The following is a 24,865-nucleotide window of genomic DNA, read 5'->3' as shown; positions in this document are numbered from 1 at the left end:
GGATACCCATTGTGTTCTAGCAAGTGTGTGTATGTGTGCATGTCCGTTTATCTGTAGGGTAAAGCATTCTGAGGCCACATACTCCTATTACAATACCTATTGCCATACAGTAGTACAGATACTGTTGTTTCTGCCCATAGGTGAGACATGACAATGCAACACCCTACTATGCATTGTTGGGATCTACAATGGGTTGCATCACTGTCGTGGCCAATGTGTGATGGTGGGTATGTCAGAGTGTCATCATGGGTTTCAGGGAGTACAATATCCACTGGAGGATATGGGTGCTGTGTACAGTCATTACACCAAGGTACACCCGGTACATGTCCCATGTACCACGTTATGGTTACCACTGTCACCATCAACCATACGGGTAACTGATACCACAATACAGGCCAGTTATGCACGTGCTGTGTGCAGCCTACCTGTAACACATTGGACACACAGTCAAGTTAGTTAGCAACGATAGGCCCAGGTCTCTCAGATGTGTGTCTGCCTGTTATGTGTCTGTTAATGTATATATGAAGGTATGTCACACTATGTATTGTCCATATACACCCATTACATCCCCCCATTAGGATACTGTACATATCTGGGGATGTTCTGCGTGTAACATGTAACCTGGAACACACCTCACCTTAAATGCTGTGTGGTGTGTGCAATGGAAACCACACACTTCAGTATCACTACATACCTAGATAGGGGTCTAGTCCCAGTGTGGCCAAGTAAGAGTGTGCATGTATGTGAATGGGTCTACATCAGGTTGCAGATTATACATGCCCCAGTGGGTCACCTGTGCATGTGGCACAGGCAATAACTGTTATACAAACCTGTGACATGTGTTCAACTGCACTCCAGACATGGTGCCACCACAGTGCCATACCCTGTTGTGGAATATGACTGCAGACCATCCTCATGCTGACACATGTACACCAACAACACAAATGGATAACATTATAGATACCACAATCAACTAGTGTTACTAATAGCTATAATGCATCATTGCTGTACGGCTACACTACCTGACATATATGCATTACACTTTACTCCTTACATGTTACACTGCAGTACTGTGGTACACTATAGTACAGTCACTGTGTGCATCAGAACCATATTAGCCTGTCCCTGCATCGATGGTATGGATGACAGGGATGTGGCACAGGTATCATTATATACACAGGGTGTGTTGTTGGTTTGCCAGAGGCTGGGAATGGGCCATATATTTGACACCCTGTGTGTGGGTGAGGGGTGTACTGAGGTAAACTGGGCATGGTGATGTGATTTGTGTAGGTATGGGGTTGCTCTAGATGTGTTTGTATAGTGTGTGTGTGTGTGTGTGTGTGTGTGTGTGTGTGTGTGTGTATGCATGCGCACAGTTCTGCCATGTGGCTGCACTACACAGGTGTTTATGGACAGCTGCAGACCATACCTGGCAGGGTGTGCAGTTCACTGCCTCCAGCCACGGACATATGGACTGTGTATGCAAGGGGTTCCATGGGCACGTCCAGGTACAGGCCTTGATGTGCTACTCTCACCCAATGATTACAAATGTCCGCTGGAACCAGGCCTCTCCTGGGACTGGCCAGAGCCACATGCTCATGGCCTGCTGTGGTGTGGTGTGGACAACACCCCCCCGCACAGTGCCGGGGCTGGTACTGCCACTACAGGAGCCCCTTGGTGTCCTAGCACATCCACTTTGACTGCCAGCTGTTGGCATTGTTGGCCTACTTCCATGCTGCCATCGTTGCACTCTCACCACACGTTGAAGCATGGACAGACCACTGTAGATGAGGGCCATCATCTCACCAGACCATCTATCCATGAACTCAGTTAATGCATGGATGGTACCAGCCAGTTCATGAGCATTTTCACTTGCAGATGTGATAGCAGCCTTCTGCAGCCTCAGGTCCTGTCTGGTGTAACGTTCTATATGTGCCTGCAACGCCATGACAGCCTGAAACATGCCCCTGATGGTACCAGCTGTGTCGTGTCTGCCAGGGGCATGATGACCAGTGGCCCTACCATGAGCACTCTGGGACATCTGCCTATGTAGTGCCCTGCCAGACATTTGGCTATGCATGCTGTGACCAGACACAGTAGGCATGGTTACCACACTTTCCTGTGCACTGCCGCAAAGCACCAGCTGTCCCTTCACTATGGCCACTGGTGTTGGGGTATGTACAGGCACTGAAACTGTGTGCGGGGCTGGGGTGACTAAAAGGGGGATGTCAAATTTTGGTGCTGTTTCCGCCCCTGACAACTCTACCTGTTCCTCAACAGTACTATCATCATCTTCGGTGTCTGTATGGGCACCAACATCAGATTGCATGCTGGAGGGATCCTGACCCACCTCCCAACCTGTGGGGGAAAACAATAAACACACTTTAAAACCTGTACAGCATTGCATAACAGTACACACACACAGACACACACACACACACACACACACACACACACACACACACACACACACACACACACACACACACACACACACACCACCGTAATACCTACCTGTCTGTGACTTTACAGACAGTTCCATGTATATTTCCATGTGTTTCCCATCCTGTATCACACTTGGTAACATACACACATTGATACCACTCATAAACATATCAGTCCTCTAAATGCCTAGACAAGTGATCACAACAGAAGACCCGTTACTACATTACCTGCCTGACCTGTGTGTATTGGTTTTAGATGGCCTTACTTCTGTCATTCAGTGCTCACCCTGTGTATGTCCGGACATCATGAGCATGGCCCCTATATGTGTGGGCTACAATGTTCACTCCATAATATCATGCACTGGAGTGTAATGTGTATGTATTGCTCAGTATATGCCAGATATGCTGCTCAATCAGCCTATCATGTGACAACTGCAATATATGGATACACTCCCTGGTATTGACTAGTACTTCCCCAATGCATCTGTAGTGCTGCATATGTGGGTTGTCGGTCACATCTCTGTTGAATGTGATATTAAGGGTATACCTGGTGTCTACCTTCCCTCTCAATGCCTCTTCCATGCTACAGACCTTATGATACTATCAGTTGTCCTGTGATTACATACATGACAAGTATTCCTGGTGTGTAATGTGACAGTCCATGTCCAAGTACTGCACGATCCCAAAGGGAGGTACTGCTGTATGAACAACCCCACAATCACACGTGCATACATGGCCACCTACACAAACACACACGCATCCACACATGCATCCTACATGCATCAACCTCCCTCCACTTCACCAGAGTGACCCTACAGACCAGGATGCACACACACACACACACACACACACACACACACACACACATACAGGTGAGGTTGCACAATGATAGTACACACAGTTCTCCTATTACCCATCTGTCAACATTCATAACATATGGTACACAACAGCATGCAGTGCATGTATAGAAATCCATGCTAGCAACAGTATACATGTGCATGATGCATGTGCTGTGTCACTAGGTGATGCTCCTTCCCCTGGATACCAGTGCACCCATGTACACAATATTGCTGTGCACCTGTTCTGCACCCTTCCATGTACTGTGCACCAAACCTCACAGGTGTACAACCCATTGCTGAATGTATAGTACCGTGTCAGTTATGTCAGCTTTAATGCACACAGCCCCTATGTTTTTTCATCAACACATACCTGGGATGATATGTGGACAGATGTCATCTCTGAATGCATGATGTCTGATTTACAGCTCTCAACATCAGCGGACCATGTATGACCAATCCAATACTATTCCACTGACAACCATCAAAGCATACCATGGCTATGGGGGGTGTACACACCCTTATCGATATGACGCAGCCATCCTTGATCTGCCATGGGACCACATCACCGCATATCTTAACAGTACATGAGCCCGATATGTGACATATGTCCTGTACTTCCACATGCAGTGTCTACAGAATGTGTGGATGCTGACCGTAATGCATACACTCCATGTGGGCATATGTGTGCACACCCTTATCATGATGGTTTGTTCACCTATTGTTATGTGTACTACAGCATTCACTACTCCTGGCAGGGGTATACTAGAGTGGGCCATCTGCATTTTCCAGTGTATGTTCAGTCTGCCCTACACATGTCCCCCTATCCTGCATGATTGCAAGGTCTACTCATGCGTACATGCCTTGGTGTTCACACACCGCACTATTGCTGTGAGGGTAGGGTTACATCTGCCACAGTTCCTTAACCTGACTATGTGCAGATACAGCCATTCTTAGCATCCTTAGGATCCCTGCTGCAGTGCACTGGTGTGTCATGCTGACACCACCCCCACCTTCAACCTTTTTGCAGATGCTTGACAAGTAATGCCTACACATGTGTGTCACTTTGCAGTGTCCCATACACTGAACACCACATGTTACAGCCTAGTCCCAGCTGATAATGTGGACCACAGTAATACCTTATGCCACAGTGTAACTCTGCAACAGTTGCCATTGTCCTACAGGTATATACACTGGTGTTGCACGTTATATGGGTGTTGTTCCAAACATGTCCCTACTGTAGGCCATGTCTCCCACCATTATGTTACTCCCTGTAGACACATTCCACAATGACAGGATGTTAATTATCTTGCAGGTATCTAACATACCCTTCCAATATTCCATCATGGTCACCACTGTGATGCCATGCATTTCACAGCAACAATACGTGCACATGTATAGTATGCATTCTGGGTAGGTGTGTTAGATGTGTGCATGGAATATACATAGCCATTACATGCCTGGTGTTTTGGCAAGCATCTACATAAACCATACTCACCAGCTACAGGCTGCTGCCTTGGTGGTATACCAGAGGGACCTACATAAGAGGGTAAGAGATGCAAAGCCAGTGGCCCCACCTGTGGCATTGCTACAGGGTGGGTGCAGCATTACAGTACATCAACAGTACATGTCCACAATACTACCACATATGCACATCTGTTTATCACTACTATGCAGCAACAAATTATATCTATGACATGTCAGATATGCATGATCTACCTGTACAGATATGGATGTATATGCAACAGTGGTCTACTGATGTGCCCTGTGGCCTTACCTGCATGCTCCTTGGCCAGTGTGTGCGTAGCACCCACCTCCACAAAGGTGTCCAGTGGTTGGTAGCTATGTGGACGAGCAGGTGCCATGAGGCTGGCTAAGAGCTCCTCCACATGTGTCAGGGTGGGCTGGATGGTATGCCCCCCCCCCCTGTGCTGAGGTGATTCCCCCGGACTGCAGCAGCACACCAACAGGCATTATGAAGCAGGTCAGAACAATGATGCCGGACCTGTTCATAACTGCGGTTATGCATTCTGACATCATTGACCGTGTGGACTAGGTCATTCCACAGAGCGGTCCACACCTGCTGATCATGGGCAGCCCAGCCAAACAAGACAGGGAAGTGTTGTATGATGTCGTTCACCAGAATGTCATTTTCAGCTGCTGAGTATGCTGGAAGCCTTCCATGGGACATCATGGCTGAAAGACATAAAGATGGACACAGGTGTAAGCAAGTCATGCAGCAAAGTCACCACAGTTCTTAATACACATCACTGTCACGCCCCCCACCATATCAGTGACAATAAACTGTACACACAACTCAATAGGTATGGCTAGAGTATACCTACCAGTGGGGCAGATATTGTATTGTACCACACTTTATGCAATATGTTTGTAGCCATGCTCCCTGTGTGGACACTATCATTGCTGGCCTGTTACAGACTATTCACCTGCATGCCATTGTCAGGGCCACTATGATTCCATATATGCCTGTGGTATGCTTGCTATGTGGTTGCTGCACATCTGACATTCTGTGTTATTGGAGTTATCTATGCATGCTGTTGGACATGTTCCGGGATTGTGTAGACTATTACTACAGACATATGTTCTATAACAGTGACACAATAACATGTATATGTACTATTGGCCAGCAGAACCACCTCTCCAAACTCATCTGCCCATGTTTCCAGGCCACATCACATGTGTGACCCACCCTGGGGCCTCCTCATGTACTGGTCCAGCAATACCTTCAGGTGGAACCAACTCAGGGGATGGTGTCCCCACCCAGGGGCACACACAGACATGTCTTTGCCTGCCAAGGTCAGGTCCAGGGTCTGTTCCATAACGGGCTCCACAGACACATGTGGGATGTGCTACATCACCTTGAGGCACCCAGTAGACATTTACAGGGCCCACATGCTCCTCCTGCTCAGCTTCCAGGGCAGGCATCTTGGGATTTGGATTGCTGTTGTGAGTAGCAGTGGGTGGGAGGCTTGTTCCCATTGTGTCCATATTGGGGCCCATGGGGCGTCCACATCACAGACCACACACACCATCCAGGGTGCGTACCCAGCACATGTCACATACCACCCCTGTAGGCTGTCCTCTATATCTACCAACCCTGACCACTTCAATAACTATACTTGCCATACTTCCCCATATTCCCATTCCATACTTCACAGACAAGGGCAATGTGGTCCCAACAAGGGGTTCACATGTGACATACCTGTCCATGTTGCACACACTGACAGCTGTAGATATCTGTGTGCATTGCTATTTGTGCTGTTTCCTTGCACATAGCATGCAGCACTGTGGTGGTAATATAGGGGACATGTATTTACATACATATATGTTGGTGTGTGTGTGTATATATGTAGACATGTGCATACAGGTATATATCTATATATGTGTAGATATATATGACGTATATATGTGTTAATATATATTATTATATATATGTTAATATATATATGTCTACACATATATGTCTACACATGGGTATCTGTATATTTATGGACATACATATCTTCACAATTTTCTTAGTTTTCTTTTTTCTCTTACAGCTTGTGGCCTTTTGCTCTGATAAGGGCTCTCTTCCCAACAGCTACCTAATACTTATAAGGAACCTCCAAATGGAAAGAATACCCTATCGGTAGAACCCACCCTGGAATACCTTGAAGTGTTTCCTACTACCTCATTTGTGTAGGTGATAACCTGCTGATTTTAAATGTAACTCTAACATATTTTACTGTTTATCATATTCCTGTTTTTGGGATAGCACACCCGTGGACCCTCCCTGAGGCCTTCCAATCCCTCTTTTCCCCCTTTTTCTCTTTACAAACTTGTTTTGAGACTAGGTGTACTTACTTTATTGGACCACTAGAGGGCAGTAAAGTACACAACCTGTAATCCCAGTATCTTACCAGTATAATATACTTTACTAGAGTTGCTGTATGAACCTACTTTTAGCTATCCAAGTTTAACTAACCACATAGCTAACCCCCTGAAATGGAATTGTAGACTTTAACCTGGAAGTGTACCCTTATACTTCCCATACCACACCCTCTCTCCTATCCAACCTATCCCACACTCTAATTAATCTACCTTAAGCCACACCCATATTTTACAGCTTTTCCAACACCCTCCCTCTTACAATCCTACATATACTACTCTCATCAGTCTCTCCACCTTTAATATTTTCTCTTCTTTTCACACACCTCCTTAACTTGTTACCTCCCATACAGTTTCTGTCATTATACAAGCTTTTCATCTCCTCCTCCCTACATTATCTTTTTACAACTCTCTACCCATCTAATTTCTTTTCATTACTTCCATAACTTATCTATATACAACTTAAAGGAAACTCCTTTACTTGTAGCCTATTCTCTTCTCAACTACCCGATCTTCACTTCTTATTTGATACTACTATATCCTATCCTTACCTACCAGAATCAGTGGCATCTATTAAGTAATACGTCTACAATAACTAAAACCATCTTATCCTTGGTAATACTCTCAGCCACTCTTATTCCTATCATGACCACTACCTATCTCCTTACCTCTTTTGAAAATGCAAACTGCTACTTCTTCAACTACTCTCCTAAACAAACATCACTATACAACACTGCCTTTACCCATCCCCTAATAAATATCTCCTCTACTTCTAGCTACCTGATACCGAAATATCATCACCTTACACACTTAAAATTACACCAGCCCACAATAAAAAAATTAAAAATTCTACCTGTCCTTAATTCTCACCCTCTTTTAGCACTAAACTCACCCTCCTTACAAGATGGTGACATCCACCCTAACCCAGGCCCTACCAATCTCTCTACTTCACCTATTCTTAGTACCCCTCCCAACACCCTAACTACCAAGTCCAGCCCCTCTAACTTCTTACTAATAGGTCATCTTAATATCCGCAGTATTAACACAAAGTTGCCCATCTCCATGTCCTTCTAGACTTTCACTCCTTTGATATCCTCTGCCTTACAGAAACCTGGTTAAAACCTACAACTATAGATAAAGAAATAATCCCCCCAGGATACAATATACTAAGACTTGATAGAGTAAAATGCAAAGGAGGTGGAGTAGCCTTACTGTTTAGAAATGAACTACACATCTCCTCTATACCTTATAACCAACCTGAAAGTAGTAAAATTTAACTCTTAATTTGAGGGCTTTTCCTGATGGTGCATTACTATGAGGTATGTTTTTTTTACGCTTTCTTTGATTTTTCTATTTAAATGCTAAGTTTCTCATAGATTTGGATATCACAAAGACATTCATTCTGATCGCATAACATATTTTATTAAAGTTTATTCATGTTTATGAATGGTTTGCTTTTTTCTACAAAATAATTTTATTGACACTATTATGCTTTAAATGTTTGGTTTTGTCTAGGTTCTGTAGATGCTTACAGCTGACTAAACAATGGCATTGAAATTCAGGCCCTAACAAAGTTGTTTCCATGTCTGGTGCTATGACACCTGAAAAAAATGACTGACTTGGGCTTGGTTTGCGACTGTACTTATCTGATGAAGTTTTCTTATATGAAGACAAAAGCACGTATCCACTGATTTTATTTTGTATGTGGTACAGTCTTTTACTGAAAAGTATTTTTTGCTAAAACTAGTAAGTTTTAGCAGTTTCTCTGTTGTTCCTGGGCACCTACATGGTCTACCTGAAAAAAAATGATTGAGCTATGCTTGGAAATGGACAGAACTGAGTACAATATGCAGCTTGTTGAAGGAAAATAAAAACAACAACAAAGATGGATACTGCTTTTTCAGGAACGTGACAGAATAATGTGTCTCCTGTAACAAAGCATTTAATGGAATCTGCAGAAATCAGATTGAGTTTGGCTTTAAAGAATGGAGTTCAACAAAGACTTTATGTTAGCCCTTAAAGACTACTCCTGTTTCCTTGACATTGTCCATAAAGGCAGAACCAAAATTAAAGCTCTCCTCTAGAGAAAAATTCCAGATCTGGATACTCAGAAATGGAAGAATAAAGTCATAGTTTGCAGCTTCCACATACATCTTTAAAGACTTTGTAAAAACATTTTGACTATGTTAAATTAAAGTACCACATTTTAGTTGAATGAGCTTATAGATGTTTTAAACTCTCTCAATCATCTGTGACATCAAAACTTGTTTTTATTATGCTGTTAAATTTTTCTGACATATTAACATGGCAAGAACATGGGATTTGTTTGTCCTAGGACTTGTCTTCTGAAATTAAACCTGCAATGTGTTAGCTTTCAGTATAAGATTAAATTTCCAATGAGGTATCCAATGATAAATTTCTCTATGAAGGTTAAGAAATGCAAAGTATTTTAGGGTGAGTCAGTTCTTTTGAGAGATCTCACTATAACATAGGTGACCCATTTTGGAATAACAGCTCAGGAGTCTGTTGAGGCTGGCACAAGGGAGGAGAGGAATGATGTAGCCAAGATGGCCTGCATTCTTTTCATGGGGGAGGGTGGAAGTCTGTGCCTGGGCATACTCTGTATGGTAGAAGCTCTGCTGGAGATGAGAAATCTTATAGAGGTGCTGTTTACAATGATGGCAGGGTCATCTGATTAAGCAAGTGGTGGCATGTGATACATTGCAATGACCCATTGCCTACAAAGCCTTTGGATACTTTGGGTATGCACATGGAACATTACAGCTTAAACACAAAATCCCTGAGCCCTAGTATTTAGATGATGACTGCCATCCCTGGCACATTTGATTCTTACCCAAGTGGAATGAATAAGGCAGTCATCCCTGGCAACAGATGAGTCTAAAGAGTAGCCAGAAATGTATAGGCTCTGATGGCCAATGGAGGAGAGATGTGAAAAAAATCAATCTGTTAAGGAAGAAGTTTTTTTAAAAATATGCCTGATGATTCATGTAAAGCCCTAGTGCTCATGTTAAGGGTTATGGTAAAAATGCCATAATGCATTCAGAGACATAGTTGCACTGAGGAAAGACCTCATCTTTGGTTAATTTGCATGTTTCTGAATTGTTGTTAACTACTACTATGATCTGCACTTATTATGGTAGTTAACAGTGGAGGTCACAACTTCATGTTAGTACTGGCTTTGACAAGGGCAAACAGTCATGTTAACTACTGGATATGAAATGAAAACATTACTTACAGTTTAACATTCACAGAGTTGTTTCCAATGTCAGCATAGCTTGGTGCAATTTGTTCACTTTTATTACAGAAACAAAGAAAAAAACAAGAAATACTTTTAAATCCTGCAACTATTTACAATGCCTAAGTTTGTGAATGAGTTTAAAAAAAATGTCTCTTCATTTCTTATTTTCATTTACGTAGCAAACAGTTCAAATTTCCTTCAAGTGTTGCACAAACGTTTTCAAATACCAGACCATATCAAACAGTTAATATTAACTGATATATTTTGATATTATTAATAATAGTCAAAGAAAGAGAATATAAACTAGAAGAAAGCTCACAAAATGAGCTGTCTTGTATACTTGATGTAAATTGATAATCAGTATAACAGAATGAAGCAACTACCTGTCAGGACGTAAGAGGAAAACAATGATTAAGTATGTCTCTATAGATGATGAGGCAACAGAAATGTAATTAACTCAGACAAGATACAACTTCCATATAATTTGTCACTGATTAGTTTTTAGACTTTTACATTTTTTAAGGCAACAACTGTCTTCCAATTGTCTTTTTAATGGTCATCTTTTTAAAGGAAGAGCATGTCCACTTAATATCTTTACTGTTTGCAATCAGACTACTCTTTTGCACAAAAGAAACTGCTTCTTCTAATGTTATATATAGTCTTGCATCATTCTGGTGGAGAAACAATTTTAGTTTTGCTCAAAATATTAAATGAGATGTTTTGTTACTGTTCTACAACTGTACCTCTCAACTTCTAAGCACAAGAAATATGGACAAAGCATTTTTGGGGAGTGGGGGTCAAAGGCCTAAAAATAGGGACAATTTTTAAATATTGCTCTTATTAAATTAGAAAGTTGATAGGATAACAGGTTTTGCATTAACATATATTTTCTGAAGGGTAGGAAGTCTGAAACTTAAATGTCTGTCATTATTTGGTGAACTCAGTTCTTAATGGTTTGCCAGAAATCCACAAGATTTAGGAGGAGCAGGCCAAAATATGAGGCAAAAATGTGAACACTGCAAAAATCAGGGCAGTTGAGAGGTATATCTACAACATTCTTATTCGAGAACAGCAAGCTTTTCTTTTTTTCATTGACTGTTTAGTGATGGCATCTTCAAATCTAATAATATGTGCATTTATTTTAATTGGAGGATTAACATAAACAGTTCCTAGTATGAGCATTTCGTGAAGCTATGACATGAAACTGACAATAACAAACCTAGAAGTTAAACAAAACAAACACAGTTTAAAAACTTCCAAAATTCCAAAAAGAATATGGCAAACGTGGTAGTAAAATCCATTTATTAACTTAACTGAAGCGCTTTTCGTCCGCTTACATGTACGAGCTTCATCAGATAAAACACAAAGTGAACTGTTACTTTTTAAATAGGCTCATACATTAACCAGCTGACATATCGAAAATTCGAAATTTTAAAGCAACATACCCTATTAAGAATATATATATTATTATTGAAAACTTTCTATTAAAATAGAATACAATTATACAAAGTAATAAGAAACAGAAGTTAATTTAAAATTACGATTAATAACTTCACATTTATAAACTCTTTAACATTGGGATTTTGAAAAACAAACTGTTAAATATTTATATAAGCCATTCTTATCCAAGCAGCAATGACCATTTTAAAAATATTAGATACATACTATAAAATAAACTACCAAATCTGTCATCTGTTAAACGATAAGGTAACCCATTATGCCCTCCACTAATTCTTATCAAGACCTATCTATGGAGACTCTTTAATTTCAACATAGGCATGATGGAACACATATAAATTAAGGCCAGGCAGGTTATATGCATATAATCAAATCTGCCATAACAATTCTAACCTTTCTAATTCTACTTCTATTGGTCCTCCTCTCATATTTGGCACTAATTGGTCCAAGATCCAAAATTTGAATATACGGGTGGAATATTCAGAAACATGCTTAGCTAATGCATTTTCTTGTTTAAGTTTATTTATATTATAAATATGCTTGTAAATTCTGTCTCTCAATCTACGAATTGTTTTACCCACATAAAAACGTGGGCAAAACTGGCATTTAGCTAAATAAACCACCATTCTCGAATTACAGTTAAAGTTACCCTTACTTTTCAAATCCAAATTATTAATACTTATAGAGTTACCCACTAAAATATATTTACAGTAAGGGCAAAAAACGCAATTATGCATGCCCTTCTTATTATGGATATTATTATTATTTTTGTGGATTCCCTCAAATAATTCTTTAAAATTCCTATCTCTCCTTAAAATAAATTTGGGTACTTCCCCAACTTTTTCTATTATTTCCTTACTTTCTTTTAAAATATTCAAATTTTTATATACAATATTTCTTAAATAATAGAAATCAGTATTATATGCTCAAATCGTGGGGTATTTTCAACCACAATTAAGTTAACAGTAGAATCCATTATTTCACAGTTGGAATTCTCATTTAAATTTGTTATTGAATCTTGGATTTGTGCCTCAAAATTATCTTTAACAATTGGTGTGTAGATGCCTCTACATCTTTTCTCCTTAACCTCATTTATAATACTATCTAAGAATGCATTTGGATAGGCTCTTCTAAGGAACATATTTTTTAAATTTCTGCATTCATTAGTAAAATCATCTTCCCTAGAAATCATTCATGCTGCTCTCACAAATTGACCTTTGACTACTGACTTTTTTGAAAGGTGGGGTGAGCACTTGAATAATGCAGGAAGGTATTTGAATATGATGGTTTCCTATAGATCCTTGTTTCATACTTTTTAAAAGTATTATTCTTAACAAATAATACATCCAAGAATGAAATTTGTTTCTCTTCAAAGTTGTATGTAAACTCAAGAAGGTCAGTACTTTCATTAAAATAATTGACCAGATCCTTAGCTTGATCTTTATTCCCTTTAAATAATATAAATATATCATCTAAATATCTACCCAGTCCATAAATACCAGACCTCCACCTTTGTCTGGTTTCATAAAATGTTTGTTAGAAAATTGAACTTGGCTGTATTGTTGGGTAATTTGAATATGATGGATAAAAAATAATTTAGAATAGCTAGCACTTATAACCCACCATTGCACAATTATTTGTACACATTTGAAAAAATGTGTGAACTTGATTTTAGGCACATGGACCAGTGGAGGAAGGGTAACAGAAGTAAGAACAATCTCTCAAGTGAGGAATTAGATTGGATTAAATATTTGAAACTGAGTGTGTATAGACTACAGGTGTGTTTTTTTTTTGTATTAAGGCTACGAAAAGGTATTAACCATGTTTCATGCTCTACTGTTTCTAGACTCTAAAATCACATATAGCATTCTGATACCAACAAGTAGAGAAGACTAAAGTAGTCTTGAAAGCCTAAAGCTATACCTAACATCACACCATAAATTGATTGTAATGTTACAACCAATGAATGCCTACTAACATATTATCACTGGAGAAAGGAAAAGCATATTATAAGCTAACAGTAAACTTATTAATGCATAAATTGTAATTATCATTGTATAACTTGGAGCTTTTCTCCCAGGGCCTCCACTGAAAATGGGTACTTGCCCAGCTGGACCTTTCCGGTAAACAAATGTAAAATAAATAAATAAATAAATAAACAGCACTGACTTAAAATCCTTGTTACCAAAGTAGAAAATTATCTAAAAGCTATGGCACCTATTGCACAGGTAATGGAGTAAGAAAGTCTATCCTTTAACAAGGGTCATATTATTCAAAGAGAAAACAACTCCAAACAACACTCTATGCCACAGAGACACCAATAAGCGTCCAGTCACCTCTAGGTTAGTATATACTGCCTAGCAAAGACCAGCAACTAAATCCAATGATGTAAAATGATTTATTGTACAACATAAAAATAGTAAAAACCATGAGAAAATTGTTGAACAGTTAAGCACTTTCACCCATCAATGTGGGCTTCTTCAGAACACCATATTTGTTACAAAGACTCCTTATATAACATAATTGACGCCAAAACAAAATGTTGATCATTTCAAACATTTAAAGCCATATTGACAATATACTTATTGGTGTCTCTGTGGCATTGAATGTTGTTCATATTATTCAAACACCTTACATTTTAGTAAGTATATTTCTAAGAATGTACTATGCTCATTATAATGATCATTGCTGCAAAATTCATAATATGATTGAAAAGTTTCAAAATTTCTCAGTTTTCAGTTATGAGTTCATGGCCTTAAAATGTGCCCTGCGGGTTGGCCAAAATATCTACCCAAAGGATAGAACTCAAGTCTAGAGTGTTTAGAAATGTGTGACTGCATGTCCCTGGTATAGCCTCACAAACCTTCTTGGCAGTTAACTTCTTGCAAAAGGCTGCAGTAGCATCTGCTGACTTGGTGTAGTCAGTCCTAGCATCCGCTATCAAAATCATATTGTATTTGTCATAACAAATGGCTAGTTAGTAAACAAACTAATCAGTCTTTTTAGTGACAGGACAGCCCTTATTCCCACTAATAAAATAGATAGTTGATCATTTTGACAAATATACGTTGTTCTCTCTGTGTAACATCTGAGTGTCATATGACATCTACAGAATTAAATATTCTTTCACATCCATTGTCTTTGCTTATAGCAAAATGGATTCAATGAGACTTAAGTATCTAGCTTTGTTTAGAAAAATGGATTTGCCCTTGAATATATTCTGTATTTATAAAAAACTGCAAGACTCTTTACACATCAGTGGTTGCAGCTTGGAAATCCTCTTGATCAAAGTATGTTTTACTAATATGAATATGTCTTCTAGGAAAGGTTTTTGAGATTATAGTGAGTGCTAGGATAGACTCCATGTCCCCATTTCAGATGTGGTGAGTGCTAGGATAGATTCCATTTCCCCATTCATTATGTGGTGTACTGACAGGCTCAGATGGGTGTCAAATCTCATTTATGTTACAAAGCTTAACCTCCAGGCAGCAGATATTGAATGTCCTGGAGGCCAGAAGTGAAGATTCCTCTTCTGCATTTTGCTGATACAAATAAATAAATAAATAAATCACTTAAGTACAAGTTAGTGGATGTTCAAGCCAGGCCAGGCCATTAATGTATAAAAAAGTTATCTTCTAAAACTGGAGGGAAATAGCTTCATAGCCTAAAATATGTTATATTCAGCTTTCTGAGATCTGGATGCAGTACACTGACATGTTGTTGTGATAAAAGTCAGGGGAATAGAGCAAGGTTAAGCTATTGGAAGAGATACAACTCCTGAGCTTGCAGAAGAGATTAAAACTGTTTCAAGCAGTTAAGAGATATGTAGATTAAATTTGCCTTTTCTTTTGATATCTTTAACAATACTCTTAACATCAGAGGAGTCTGCAAAAGCACATACTGAGCCCTGATCCACCTGACTGAGAAGGTACTAATCCCTACTGCTTGTGACTGAGGAAGTCTGGAACAGAGAGAGCACACCATTGATTCAATAGCAGGTAAAATGATGCACCTTGGAGATACCCTGAGTCTCTACTAATATACAGAATGTGATTTTGTAATGTGATTATTGGTTATGAGAGGCTGAAGCTTGGCTGCCTAATTTGCACCATTTAGGGAAAATATCAGGTCTCAAAGAGTATGGACTTCTTTGTTTGCTGATCTACAGCATTATTGTTGTGCTGTCTGTCAAAAACTCCTGAGTTTCTGGTTTGAGAGATTATCTATCTCTCTATTTAACTATCCATCTATCTATCTATCTATATATATATATCTATATATCAGAGCTATGTGGCTGGCTGGCATTACTTCCTTAAAAGATGCCAACCACTTATTCTAAACGTTTAAGCTGTAGAAGTGAATTCTACAAACATAACTCAAATCATATGTTGTCAAGGTACAATTTCAAATTAAGAGGTCCAAAAGTTAACCCTTGGATGATGACAATCCGGTTGTCTCAACACTGTAATTTCTTTACTAAAGCTGGAATCAGTGGGAGGTGTGCTCTAGAAAATGATCATTCTGACTCCAAAGATGATGAATGTCCTGACCTAACTCCTTTAAAAAACTGGAATCAGTGACAGGATTATTCCAGGGAATAAGCAGCCTGACTCCAAAGATAGTGTGTCCCATTTTAACTCCTTTACTAAACCTATAATCTGTGGAAGGACATAGTCTAGGGAACAAACACTCTGACTCCAGAGATGATGCAAATCCCACAACTGCTTCATCCTCTGAAGTTTGGCAGTGGATGCCATGATAATAAATGAGGACATGTAGCCCTGGGATTTTTTAACAAAATCCCTGATGTCAATTGCTTTTGTTCAGAAATATAAATTAACTTTGCTACCAGTTGTAAATAAATATATGAGGTATAAAAACGAGTGATCTGTGGGGAGATGGTGCTTAGGTGTGAGGAGGATTAAGTTAGTTTAGCAATTCTATTGATAAAGTAAGTGGAAAACTTGTATGCTATTTGAGAGATAGAGGTTTCTGGGTATGGGCTAAGGCCTTTTTTATACCTGGATTAATTAGGGGTGCAATGTTATTGAGGACCAGAATTTCATGTGGTTGCGGTGGTGATTATTTTGCATGAGTATGTAGAGTTGTTTTTTTATCCTTAAATACCTGCTTTTCTACTTGTTTCTGGAGTTGTCTGAAAAATGGGTTTTATTTATTTATTTATTGACACTCTTTCCATGCTTTGTCTTTGGAGGGTATATGTTCTTTATATCAAAATGAAAGAACGATCACTATGGCTCAAATAAAATCAAAACATTTAATAAAAAATAAAACAAAACAACCAACAATACAATATTTTTTATTTATTTATTTTTTATTAAAAGTTTTGTTTTGTTTTATTTTTTATTGTGAGTTTTGGTTTTATTTGAGCCATAGTGATCATTCTTTCATTTTGATATGATTTTAAGTACATTGTTATTAGAATGGTCTTTACCAGCCTGTTGGACTTTTTTCTTTTTTGGTTATAAGCTCTTTATTTGGTTTGGACAACCAAGGGGAAAGGCGAATGATTTACTTTAATTCTCTTTGCACGGTGGAGAGGGGTGAGCTAAGCTATCAAGGATGTTGAGGAATACTGAAATGAAGTGATTTACAGCTGTGACTAGAGGAAGGGTTTTTAATATTGACCAGTAACAAGCATTTACAGTAGATAATCATTTAAAACATATTGATTACATTTTGTAAGATTGCAGGTTGTTTTATAGGTATGTTATTTCTGCAGATGAGTAATGACACTATGGGTGTGGGAATGTAAGTGGTCACTTAGTGTGTCTAGAAGTGTTCAAGAATTAATGAATTTACTAGGCTTGGAAACCAGTATCATCAAGGAAGAAGCATTTGTTGTTAATTTTGCTATATCCAGTAGGAGAATTAATAAGTTGCATGGATGGAGGCTATGAATTCAGAGTTATAGTCTTGCTAGTTTATGCTGAAATTCCCTAGAATGATGATTTCACTATTAATAGGAGAGGACATCCAGGATAGAATATCTTCGAGTATGGGAGTATTGTTTCCAGGAGAGATGTATAGTACAAGAATGCATATATTTTTTGACCTGTTTAATCTAAGGAAGGAGATAAGCATTGGCAGATTGTAGGAATGGTATTATTAAATAAGTAAGATAACACATTTTATGGTAAAGAGCTATAGCACCAGCTTTTTAATGTACTCTGTCACATCTGATGACACTGTAGCCAGAGAGTAGGAATTCAGAGTCTTGAATGTTTGGTTTGAGCCATGTTTCAGTGATAAGGTTTATGGTTTTAGACAGAGATGGGTGGATTGTGAGGACAGTAGGACTAGTATTTGCATGACTATTGCCACACAGAGAGATAATGGAAGTAAATATTTTATCAATAATGGTGTTTTTATTTTATTATTAATTTTATGTTATGGCAAGACTGCTGAAGGTGAGGAATTTTCATTTTGAAGCAGTGAAATAACTTTATGTTTATTAAACTAGGAGAGATTTTGTGTTAGCTTCTGGCAAAGGTTATGGTAGTTGTTTGGAAGTTAAAAAGTCAGATATAAGGCTGCAGCAGAAGGAGTAGGATGCTTAGAGGAGACAGAAGTAGCATTTTGATGCAAGAATGCATGAATAGTAGAGGTAGAAGGAAAAATGATAGAGTAGTTGATTAGGTGGAGACAAAGGTGGGATTGCTGGGAGGAGTTAAATAAGTATTAAGTGGAGGACAGTAGAGATGGTTGATGGAATAATTAAACTGCAGTGGTGACTGGATAGTTGTAATTAGGGGGAGGATGTACTGAGAGTATATGTCTAGTGAATAGGGAATTGTGGGTAAGGTAGGGATGTGGAGTGAGCTCAAGAGTAGTGAGGGTGAATAGAGTGGGTTACACCATCTGGGAGAGGTTGAACATGTGCCAAAAATCAGTTTAATGGAAATGCTTTGAGACATCTAAGTGGAAAATACTCTGCGGTTACCAGAACTTCCAACAGAAGTGTTAATATAGCACAGAAATGCTGGCTTGGGAAATTAGCAAGCTTGCCACTTGGTTCAGTCAGTGTCTATGGCCAGATAAAACTAAAGATTGGAACAGTAGGTTCTTTCTGAGGCTGTTTTTAGGGTTTTATATTACAAAAATGTAGTTTAGGCTTCAAAAATTTGGGTTAGATGGACCATACTTCTCAACTGTTCAGATTTTCACAGAATGTCCTGATGTTTTGTCATATTTTTGGTTTGTCCCTCATACAATTTGTTGCTTTCTGACAAGTCATAGAGCATTGGCATCATTAATGACAGACATTTGAGTTTCAGACTTCATATCCTTCAAAAAATGCACAATAACAGAAAACCTGTTTGCCCCCCCCCCCATTATTTTTGGCTTTGTCCAGATTTCCTGTACTAAGAGGTAGAGAGGTATGTACTGGATGTATGTCTGTTGTAGATGTATTTAACAGCTGTTATTTGCAAATTCTAACAATTAAGACTGACTGAAGGTGTTTGCTAACCCTGTAGTTAGGAAGACATTCACTGGCAACAGGGAAGGATCGAATTCACTGGATGTTTTGACCTGTTGTTGTTATTATTTAACTGCTGTGGCAGGAGATCAATCTGCAGTGAAAAGAAGGAAATGAGATAAGATATAGGCTATAGTTGTTTGGTTACTAAAGAAGCAATGTTGTTGAGACAATAGATAGAAACAAGTAGTGCAGATATGGGCATTAATAAGCTTTAATGGTTCACAAAATACAAGTCATTAACAGCCAGCTATTGTATTGCTGTTTCCATAGTAGTGATAGCCAGTTAAAACCTATGCTGCCAGCAAAACTGATAGAAATAATGTTCTACATATATTCGTAGATTCATAGGTTCACAGTTGTTTACTAGGCTAACAAAAGCCTTTTTAAGCCTAGCCATGCATCCCAAATCTCTGACATGTTATGGTACCCTTGATAAGTGCAAGCAGGGGCTTGGGAGATGAAACATTTACAAACAGGGGCCTAGCAGATGAACCATTTACAGGTTGGCTGTGTCCATTAGAGACATAGGTGCCAAGTCACATCAAGAGGAGTATCTAGATAAAAAACAGTTATGGCAACTAAAATATTTCTAAAATAGCAAATCAGTAGTGACAATGTGAGACAGCATTTCATAGAGAATATCTACACCATTTAAATATGCACTTTCTATGCAGTCACTATTCCCCGGATTCTACAAGCCCTGCACGGCGTGCAGGACTAGTGCAACAACTTCAGCAGGCAATATGTCTGCCATGCAATCCAGGAATAACCTGTAGGGGTGTGCACAAGTGCTCCTGCACTAGTCCTGCATGGACTCAGCCCCTGTATGCAAATTACCCCATTTGCAGGAGAAATCCATGCAAATGAGGTGAATTTGCGATCCAGGAAGCTGGAAACTGGCCATGCAGGACTAGTGTAATCTTCAGAAATGTACCAGTAATGGAGTACATTTCTGCAAATTACAAAACGGAGCCATGACAGCTCCAAATAAAGGGTGGATATCATGTATAAAGCATGCCAATGGCCAACTATAAGGCCATTGGCATGGAAAATACTTGCAAAAAAAATAAACTTTTATTTTTTAGGTGATCTTGGCTGTTTAAGAGTAGGGCAGCAGCACGCAAATGGGATTGGGGGCAAAGAAGAAAAAAATACCTTAAATAAGCATTCTAAAAAAAATCACTATTCTGCCATTATACTCAATGGCAGGCAGAAGACAACATGGCCAGTGAATAGTGATTGCTAAGGGGGGAGGCTCAGTGTGGGCATGTAACTATGCATTAGCAGGCAATCCTATGCAAATGAGGGGAATGATAGTGAATCCCAGATTTCCCCTGCATGCTGGGCAGGTCCCAACAATGTAAGAGCAGGGATAGGTTGCTGCAAGCCTAGAAGTTAGCTGACATCATAAGGGTGTGTGTGTCAGGCATACTGTAAGCGGATTGGAGCCCCGTGGCTCAGGTTTGCTCCTAGCTTAGCACAGCTAAGCAAGGGGGTGTGTCTGAGGCTGCCTAGCACTCTTTACATTGCCTAAGCAGGTGTGCATGCTGTGCACCGGGTTTTAAAGGAAAACAAAAAAAGTAAACCAGGAAATAGCAGCTTTGTGCACATTTGAGCACTGTGTTTGCACAGCGCGCCCCCTGGCTTAAACAGAAAGGCAATGGGAAAGGAAAACAGCAGTTGGAAGGTAATTTAGGAGATCTAGCATAGCTGGCGGATGAAATGTATCAGAATCAGCCAATTACACAGGCAGCAGACCAGCCCAGCCCAGAACACTACTATAAACCATGCAAACACCTTTCCCTCTGGCTTTTCCCATACTCTACACCACCGGTGTATACAAGCGGGAAACTTTTAATAAACAAAACAACAAAATGATAGAGGCTGCAATAGCTATCATACAACAACATGTGGAAGAGGCTGAGGGTGGCGAGGATGCGAATGTTGTTGACCAACCTACAGTGAGGAGATGGAGAAGAGTGTACAGACCCAGGGTATCCTACCAGGGACTACATGAGCTGCAGATAGTGGAGCGCTATAGGGTGGACAGGAACCTCTTACAGCAAATTGTTGAGCTGTGCCGGCCACACCTGACACACAGAACTAACAGAGAGGAACCCATCCCAGTGGATGCCAAGGTATGTGTAGACCTAAGAATACTAGATACAGGTACCTGTCAAAGGCCAACTGGGGATATGATGGGGATCTCACAGGCATCAGCATCCAGGGTACTCCACCAGTTCATGGATGCCATGTCAGCACATGCCGGTGAACACGTATATTTCCCCAGCACCCGTGAGGCATTGGCCAGCAATATGCAACTGTTCCACCAAATAGCAGAATGCCCTGAGGTAGTGGGTGCTATAGATTGCATGCACATATACATAAAAGCACCACCCGGTGAGCGGGGTAGGGTCTACATCAACTGCAAGGGCTTCCCCTCCATCAACTGCCAGGTTGTGTGTGATGCCCAGGGCATCATAATGAATGTATGTGCTGGCTGCCATGGAAGCAATCACAATTCCTACATCTGGCATCTGATGCAGCTGTACCAGAGATTTGCCAATGAGGACATCCCTTACGGTCATCTAGCGGGGGATGCTGGTTACACACTGGAGCCATGGCTGATGGCACCCATCAGAAATACACACACACCCAAACAAGAACTCCATAATGAGGCACATGCACAGACCAGAATTTTAATACAGCATGTGTTTGGGATGCTGAAGTCATGGTTCTGGTGCCTGGACACATCTGGTGGGGCCTTGCAGTACTCACCAGTTACATGTACCCAAATTGTCATCGTATGTGCCATGCTACACAATATGATCCTGTGGAAACAGCTGCAGTAGGAACAGCACAGGGCAGGGCCACACAGCCCTCCAACATTGCAAAGGCCTGCACAGGCACAGAGTGACTCAGAGGAGGAACAACCTGAGCCTGCCCCAATAGGCAGAAGGAGGCATGCCCAGTATGTCCTGGCCTTGGCAAAGAGGCATCGCATAGCACATGAGGTACCCAGAGAATGACACCTTTCTGCCTCGCACATACAGTAAAAGGGATGCCAAACATTACACTACCTGTGTTCAACCATGTGTAGGTAGTGTACTATGTGCATCCAACATAGGCAGCTCTACATCACCACCCTCAATACTGGGACACCCGCAAGGTAAGTCACTCAACCTACCAATTGCTGAATGGAGTAGAATGTGTTGTTACCTGTATCTGTGGTATGGATGTGAGCATGCAAGGGAATTGGGTGGCTGAATGGTATGCCAGCAGATAGTAGACACCTATAGTGGCACCATGAGATCTGTAAAACTACAGTTGTCACCATAGTAGCCAGTACTACACAGGGCAACAAAACCCACTGCAGGAAATGTGCTGGGCCACATGTGTGTCCATATGACTCACACATGCCAGTCGGGTAGGTTCACATTCCCAACAACAGTCTCAGCCAGCAAGACAGGTGTAGACAAATGCAAACAAAGGCTGTGCTATGGCCTCTGAATGATGCCTATGGGCAACCTCACCCCCAGGTCTACACAGACAGACTTCAGCAGGTCAGGTAGTGGGATGTTAGTTCTGAAGGGAAGGAAGTCAGAAACTAATATGTAGGTCAATCAATGCTAAGACCTGTAGTACACTGATATGCCTCTAGTCAGCATCATAGGTTGGTATACAGAATGAAATGGAGTACCTGACATACCAGTGCAGTCATAGCAAATGTATACAAGTGTCAGGTGTGCCCCCCCATCCTATGTAGAACTGTAGAAACAGTCAGGTGTGCCACCCAATCCTGTGTAGAAATGTAGTAATAGTCAGGTGTGCCCCCCAATCCTGTGTAGAAATGTAGAAACTGTCAGGTGTCCCCCCCCCAATCCAGTGCAGAATTGTAGAAACAGTCAAGTGTGCCTCCCCAATCCTGTGAAGAAATGTAGAAATAGTCACATGTACCCCCTCAATCCTGTGTAGAAATGTAGAAACAGTCAGGTGTGCCCCACCAGTCCTGTGAAGAAATGTAGAAATAGTCAGGTGTGCCCCCCCAATCCTGTGTAGATTGTAGTAACAATCAGGTGTGCCCCCTCCCAACCACTGTGTAGAAATGTAGAAACAGACAGGTGTGCCCCCTCCCCCAATCCTGTGTAGGAATGTAGAAACAGTCAGGTGTGCTCCCCCAACCCATCTTAGAAATGTAGTAACAGTCAGGTGCACCTCCCAATCCTGTGCAGAAATGTAGTAACAGTCAGGTGTTCCCCCCAATCCAGTGTAGAATTGTAGAAACAGTCAGGTGTGTCTCCCCAATCCTGTGAAGAAATAGTCAGGTGTACCCCCCCCAATCCTGCGTAGAAATGTAGTAACAGTCAGGTGTGCCCACCTCCCCCAATCCTGTGTAGGAGTGTAGAAATAGTCAGGTGTACTCCCCCAACCCAACTTAGAAATGTAGTAACAGTCAGGTGTGCCTCCCAAACCTATTTAAAAATGTAGTAACGGTCTGGTGTGCCCCCTAATCCAATGTACACACATTGTAACAGTCAGGTGTGCCCCCCACAACCCTATGTAGAACTGTAGTAACATGTATGTGTAGGTATAATAACAGTGGCGCACGGATGCCCAGAGGTAGCCAAGGTAGCAGGATAGGTTGTAGCACTTGCACAATATGCAGTTATGTGTGTGTTGGGTTGGTGTGTGTTTCATATTGTGTGAGAGTGGTCAGTATGTATGCAGTTATGTGTGTGTTGGGTTGGTGTGTGTATCATATTGTGTGAGAGTAGTCAGTATGTATGTATGTTGAGGTAAGACCTGGTGGCCATTGCCCACTACTGCTGATGACAGGGATAAATCCTCACAACTGCAGTGCCAAAGACAATTCCACCAGTATAACATATGCTAGCAGTAAGCCATTGTAAATGTATGGTGGTAATATGTGTCACCATCTGAAAGACTGACATGGCATGGCTGCTGGGTTAGATATACAACCAGTACACAGGGGAAAATACCCTAGACATACAGTATATATTGTGTCACTGTGAAATGGAGGCACCCTTGGAATTGTACATACAGGTATGCATCACATTATCTGGTCCTGTAGTAGGGGATACCAGTGTTGTCTGCCCAAACACGTGCAGATTACAAAGGAGGTGGGACTGATGTATTGGGAAACAGTTGATGTACCTGCACATGCCAGCATAACTGGAATGCACCATGCATATCGGTGTGTTAGATATAAGTAGTGTCCATAGCACACATTCACCCAGCTCACGCAAACACCACCCACAGGTACTTCTCTTGTCGTATCCCTACTGTGGGGAATGGGTACAATATGACCCCACCTGTATATGGCAATAGTGAAGGAATGCAACATGAAGTGCAGGTGTCCCATGCAGGTGTGTCCTTAGCTGTAGGTAGCACCCTGCCAGCATCCACACCACCTGATCAAGACTAATAAAAGGTATTAGCATGAACACCTAGCACA

Source organism: Protopterus annectens, chromosome 10.part0 (genome assembly GCF_019279795.1).
Source record: "Protopterus annectens isolate FY-2018-M chromosome 10.part0, PAN1.0, whole genome shotgun sequence".
NCBI lineage: Eukaryota > Metazoa > Chordata > Ceratodontiformes > Protopteridae > Protopterus > Protopterus annectens.
This window is presented reverse-complemented; position numbering follows the sequence as displayed.